Source organism: Phyllostomus discolor, chromosome 11 (assembly GCF_004126475.2).
Source record: "Phyllostomus discolor isolate MPI-MPIP mPhyDis1 chromosome 11, mPhyDis1.pri.v3, whole genome shotgun sequence".
In the NCBI taxonomy this organism is placed as follows: Eukaryota; Metazoa; Chordata; class Mammalia; order Chiroptera; family Phyllostomidae; genus Phyllostomus; species Phyllostomus discolor.
This window is the reverse complement of record NC_040913.2, coordinates 67767718-67774313: the sequence shown is the minus strand read 5'-3', so window position 1 is coordinate 67774313 and position 6596 is coordinate 67767718. Positions and strand designations below refer to the sequence as shown.

General features: G+C 40.3%; 1 long non-coding RNA gene across 1 annotated transcript; it reads left to right on the top strand.

Moving 5' to 3' along the window:
* Window positions 1-2801: 2801 nt before the first annotated feature.
* LOC118497270 lies at window positions 2802-3019 on the top strand. The gene is made up of 2 exons (XR_004899793.1): window positions 2802-2859; window positions 2976-3019. It is a non-coding gene; the product is annotated as an uncharacterized LOC118497270 (long non-coding RNA).
* The last annotated feature ends 3577 nt before the right edge of the window (window positions 3020-6596 follow it).

Genomic DNA, 6596 nt, shown 5'->3' with positions numbered 1-6596 from the left:
TGACTTGTGCAGTAGAGAAACGAACCTAAAGTGTCTTTCTCAAGTCATTAAAAAGATCTCAATGTTTTGTTTGTCTTGGGGGTTTTGTATTGTTGTTGGGTTTGGGTTTTTTTATTTTGTTTTGTTTTGCTAAAGAATATCCAGAATGCTGTAATGTACTGATAGGTAGATAATTCTTTGGCATTAATGTTTTACCCGAAGTAGTTTGCTGTATCCAGACAAGGGGCAAAATGGCAAAATTAAAGAAATCATATTTTTTACTAACCACTTTTACTGTTAGCTCTTATTTCAGTCTTCATGCTCATCTGCTCAGGAGCATACATTAGTTTTAGAAATCTTGGCGACTTTAGAAAATCCTTTTTTTTAGAGATAGTTTTCATGAATACATCTTCATTGACAGTAAATGGTAGGTCATTGGCTTTTTAAACTCCATGTTACAATCTCTAAGTACGTAAAACAAGTTTTGCTGGAATACAGGGTCCATCAGAATAACACCTGCTTGAGTGTGATTGGTAGGGTGATAATATGGGTATAATAATGTATGGTTTTAATTTGAACATTTCACCCAAAATGTCATATGGTATGCTTGAGTGTAATATTGTTATGTTACAGGATTACATGCTTAGGATTTTGTAATAAGGCACATTATTTGTGCCAGGCCCTGTATTTGTTAGTTTTAATTAAGAAGTTCTCAGATACTAATCTAAAATGGCCTTGTAAATTTTAATTATTACTGTGATTGTGTGCTTATGTTAAAAAGTATGATTGTATATGAACCAAAAAAATCTGGCAATTCTGTATAATAGTGAAAAACTATATATTATCATTGGAGATTACAGTTTTTCATATAAATTAGTTTTCTGGATAAGTGAACTTTACTTTTTTATGTCCCCAAACTAAATAATTTTGCCAGTGCTTGATAAAAATTTCTAAAATATATTACTCACTTATGTCGGTGTCTTCCTAAACAGAGTATTCTTCATAATTATACCATTTCTGGATGATGTCACAGGGGGAGGGGATTGTAATACTGAACATAAGTTTTTTACCCTAATATTTAACAGCATTGTCTATTGAGACAATGTAATTTACCTCTAAATGTTTCCAATTTGCTGTATTTTGGGGGTTCTGCTTTTGATATTTTTTTCCTCCTTTCCTGTCAGACCATCAGCTTTTGTGTTCAGCTGCTATCATGTCTGTACAGCTTCAACAGCATATTGTTTTCTGTGCACCCCTCAGCAACCACCCTGCTCCCACTCCACCCCACCCCCACACTGATGAGTCTTTCCTTCCCCTCCACTGAGGTCACAAAAGAGATGGTGAAAGGGTGACTAGGCTGAAGCCACCAGATTTTTGCTGTGAGTACAGGCAAGTTTAATGCTTGCACTATTTGAATGCTGGAACTGCTGTGTTGAATGCTCATTTTTTCAGTAAATCATTCAAGTGCTTTTTCCATTCCTTTTAAAAACTTGTGGTAAAATAGACATTAACATAAAATTACCATCTTATTCTCTTGTAAGTGTGCAATTCAGCAGTGTGAAGTATAATCACATTATTGTGCAAACAATCTCCAGAAACCTTTCCATCTTGCAAAACTGAAACTCTGTACTCACTAAACAACAGCTCCCCATTTCTCCCTCTCCCCAGCCTCTGGCCACCACCCTTCTTCTTTCTGTTCCTATGAATTTGAGTGCTTTAGACCCTCATAGAAGTGCAGCCATAGACTGTTAGTCATTTCGTGACTGGCTCATCTTTACTTAGCATGACGTCCTCAGGGTTCAGCCATGTTGTGGAACGTGTCTTCCAGATGAATGAGAGTAACGACAGCATAGTCACATAGTATTCCTCACTACTCCAAGAGTGATTAGCCAGAGGGCAGAGTGTTCCATTTGCTGGTTAAGCATACAGCAGATTCTCTCAGTGAAGGCTGCTGTATGTATATTCACACACATACACACACAACCACAAAACAAGCTTCTGAAGACTTTCATTCTAACTTTTATATTTGAACCAAATCTTATATGAATAGTATGTACACTCTTTTAGCCAAGTGTCTCTGGCCAAGTAATTTCCTTGAACTTATATAACAGATGGATAATTGAATGAATCTTTAAAAATTTTTAAATTTTAAATTTGACCAAGAAATCTATTTAAAGATATTCCATCATAAATTGTTTGGTTGGGAGGAATCTGCTTTATTGAAGTGTAAGTTGCATATGGTAAAATTCACCATTTCAAGGCATACGGTTTGGTGAATTTTGAATGAGTTCAGTCATGTAACCACCACCGCAATGTGAGGAATCATTCTGTTTAAAACATAATTGCCCCTCCTTCTTTTTAAATCTGGAGTTTGCCCTGACTGGTGGCTCCATGGGTTAGGCGTCATCCCATAAAAGTGAAAGGTTGGCAGTTGATTCCCTGTCAGGGCACATGCCTGGGTTGTAGGCCAGGTTCCCAGTTGGGCCATGCAAGAGGTAACTGATTGATGTTTCCCTCACACATCGATATTTCTCTCCTTCTCGTTCCCTCTCTCTAAAAATAAATAAAATCTTTTAAAAAATGATTCCGGAGTTTGACATGCTAAGATGCAGGTACCTGAAAGTATAATTAATTTATAGTTTAAACAATGACATTTTCATTGTTATGTTCAATCCTTAAGGAAGCTAGATTATCATTTTTCAAAATGAATAAAGTAGAATTTCAGAATGCTTTTTGGAATCTGTTTCTGGTTGAAGGCCTAGAGTACCCTGCAGTGGCAGAGTTTGCTCCTCTCTGCCACTGCAGGGTATCTTCAGTTCCAGAAGATAGCCAAAAAGAAGCTAAAGAAACAAGATGCCAAAACTAAAAGGGTTGGCAATGGTGAGTCCTCTTTCAAAAGCCAGACTAAATACACTGATCAAATGTAATTTTTCTCCTACATGTGGGTCATGTGGGTAGGATTATACCTTTTTTTTTTTTTCATTTTAAATGGACAGATCCAGAATATAAGAAGTTGTTAGAAACTTACTGCGTGGAGGAAGGGAAAAATAGTGCCAATCCTAAAACTGTTTTGGGAAACACAGAGGCAAAGACAGAACTTTTAGTCTGTTTTGCCCATTTCTTCCCTTTACTTCACTGAGTGTGTGTTTATAGGGTATGTATTTGTTTCTTGTTTTTCATGATATAAAAAAAATGACACTTGTGACAGGCTTGGCAGAAATGTATAGTATTTCCAGGTTTTGACAAAAGGATGGCAAGATGGCAGGGTAGGGTCCCAGCCAGGCCTCTGGTGCCGGGAACAAAGGGCTTCTCTAAAGTGGGAAGGACGGTCAGGGCCGGGGCAGGGGAGGTTTGGGAGGCGGGGCACGGCATCGCAGCGCCCCTTGGCTGCAGCCTGATGCTTAACGTGCAGCCGCTTGTTTTGCAGGAATCTCCGTGGGGTTTCCTCACCATTCTTGGGAGAGCTGTTCCTCCTTTCAGAGGGAGAGAAACGGTCCATGACTTCCAGTCAACCTACCCAAAGAAGCAAACACACACACACAGTCTGGCATAGGTGCTGCCCACCAGGGGGTTTTTGAGAAACAGCTCTCTAAACAAGTCCAGAAACAGGTGAAGGTAGAGAGGCATTCACAAACAAAACCCTCCGTAGTTGATACAAATACTACTTCAGTGCAATATTTTTTAAAAATCTAAACTAATGTAAAAAAATCCACAACAAACAAAGTACATATTGTGTAAACATGTTCAATAAAGACAGGGTCTGGCCATCTCCTTGGCCCGGCCCGTGAGTGTTGCCTCTCGAGGCTCCAGCCTGGGAAGGGCTGTCTGAGGTGGATCTGTCACCTGCACTGGCATCTTTTCACCGGGACTAACCCACGAGTAAAGCTGCTGGGGCCCTACCCTGCACCCACCGAGTCACAGTCTGTGGTTGCCAGACACCCGAGGGATACTCTACAAGCCATGTCAGACTTTCTCACCTTCTCCTGTCCCCACAAGAGTGGCTGACGAACAACGCGTAGGGCCTGCACGCACCAGAAAAGCACAGAGCCAGGCTGAGGAATTGGGGAAGACTTGTCCGGGTGGGAAACCAGTGAAGGTTCACACTTCAGACAACTGTCGTTTCCTCAACAAGTGATCCTTAAAACTTTTGCTCCTATGTTTTCTAAAAGAATTTTCATGTTTTAATTTCACATTATTTTATACTAGTGAGGATATGATTCCCTGCAATAAAAATATGCATTATAAGCCAAGATTTCCTATCATAAGGCCCTAAGTATTAAACATATCTATTCCAATATTAAAATAGTTGATATATAAACTGCTGTGGGCTGAATGTTTGTGCGTGCACACCCCCAAATTCCTATGTTGAAACCTAACCCCCAATGTGAAGGTGTCTGGAGGTCGGGCCTTTGGAAGACACTTAGGTCACGAAGGTGCAGCCCTCATGGATAGGATTAGTGCCCTTAGGAAAGAGACCTCAGAGAGTTCCCACCCCTTCCACCTTGTGAAAACACAGAAAAGAAAGTCTTCTATGAACCAGAAAACAGGATCTCACCCGTCACCAAATCTGCTGGCCCCTTGACCTTGGACTCCCTAGCCTCAAGAACTATGAGGCATAAGTTTCTGTAGTTTATAAGCCACCCAGTCTATGGCAGTTTGCTATAGCAGCCCACACTGACTAAGACATAATCATGAAAGTATAATATAGGTTAGAAATACCCTTCCTCCTGGCTGGTATAGCTCAGTGGATTGAGCGCAGGCTGTGAACCAAAGTGTTGCAGGTTCGATTCCCAGTCAGGGCACATGCCTGGGTTGCAGGCCATGGCCCCCAGCAACTGTACATTGATGTTTCTCTCTTTCCCCCTCCCTTCCCTCTCTAAAAATAAATAAATAAAATCTTAAAAAAAAGAAATACCCTTCCTTAAATTAGAAACAGCAGGAGGATATTGATAATTGTTGAAGCTGGTGAGGGTACACTTTACTACACTCTCTATTTTAGTTTATGTTTAAATTTTTTGATAATAAAGTGTTAAAAAGAAAATTCATCTCAAATAGATGGAGCCTTTTTCCCCTGTTGGTTCATATATTGATGGATGAATTGAATAAATACTTTTTACTAATAGAATAAGACAATGTTTAACAATTCTATTCCAGTTTTTCCTTCTTAATGATCTAATTGCAGAGAAACCTGGCTGAAACAGAAGGGAGCAAGCAGAGTGTCGGGAGCCGACCAACAGCCAACCCTTGACACAGTCGGGTCGGGTGAGACGCATCTGCACAGCAGAGGCGACTGTGGCCAGATCTCCTGCCTATCTCCTCCTGTATGCCTGTCCCTGCTAGCAATAGGTGGTGGGGTTTTAGATACCTGTGCTTTATAACAAAAAATCTGCATGATGCCTCTGATTCTGCGTGAAATGACTTATTGACTACAGAATAGAAACCCCTAACAACCCTAATGCTGCCTACTTCCCCCACCTGGAAAGTTAAGGACAAAATTAAACTATGGGCAGACCAGCTGCCAGAAGGCTGAAGGAAGCTGTTGCTAGGAACACCCCTTAAGGAGTCACAACTTAAAAGCTCAAGATTTATTAGAGCCACTACCCCACCCATACTCTGGACAGAAGTGGTTATTAATGGGGCCAGGTGGGTAAAAAAGGAAGGAGTTTTAATTAAATGTAATAATCGCAATACATGGAAACAAATACAAAACATGGCCCCCCAAGCTGTATAAGTCAACAGACCTAAGCAAAAGACCATTTATCTAACTTAGACAATCTAACCTCAATGAACAATAGCTGACTTTTAAATCACCCCTTGCACCCTTTTTAAACAAATCTATAGAACCTTAGTAGACATTTAGTTATTTTTTTTAATTTACTTATTTTTAGAGAGGGAAGGGAGGGAGAAAGAGAGAGACAGAGAGAAACATCAATGTGCGGTTGCTGGGGGTCATGGCCTGCAACGCAGGCATGTACCCTGACTGGGAATTGAACCTGAGACACTTTGGTTCACAGCCTGCGCTCAATCCACGGAGCTATGCCAGCCAGGGCAACATTTAGTTATTAATTGGCACCTGAAAGTTTGTGCCCATATAACTTCATTGGCTAGCTGATTGATAACCCTCTTGGTCAAAATAAACTTTGTTTCACATGATTGATCTATAAAACCTCTTGTACTTTTCAAAGTTATTTCTTTGTTTGACATGATTGATCTGTAAAACCTCCTGTACTTTTTGAAGTTATTTCTATGGTAACTGTTTCTGTTTTAATAATTACACTATGCACCTGCTCCATTGACTGTTGTATAACCTCCCCTATAAAAAGAAAGATTGATTCTTTTCGGGGAGTCGGCCAGGCCTACAGAGCCCAGCCGTCCTCCGGCAGGCTCTCCACCTGGTGTCTGTTTCCTTCACTGAGCCGTTCCTCCTTCGGGGACCCAGAGACCCGCCGAGGCCAGACCCCGGTAGCAGAGGAGTTTTGTTGTAGTAATACCACTTAATTTGTTAAGTATGTTTTCAAGTTATGTGCCAAATGTTCACTTATCTATAGTCAAAAATTACTTCTAATGATCTACCACCTAATAATTTTTTCAGTTTTATGGAGTTTGAAACCATATGA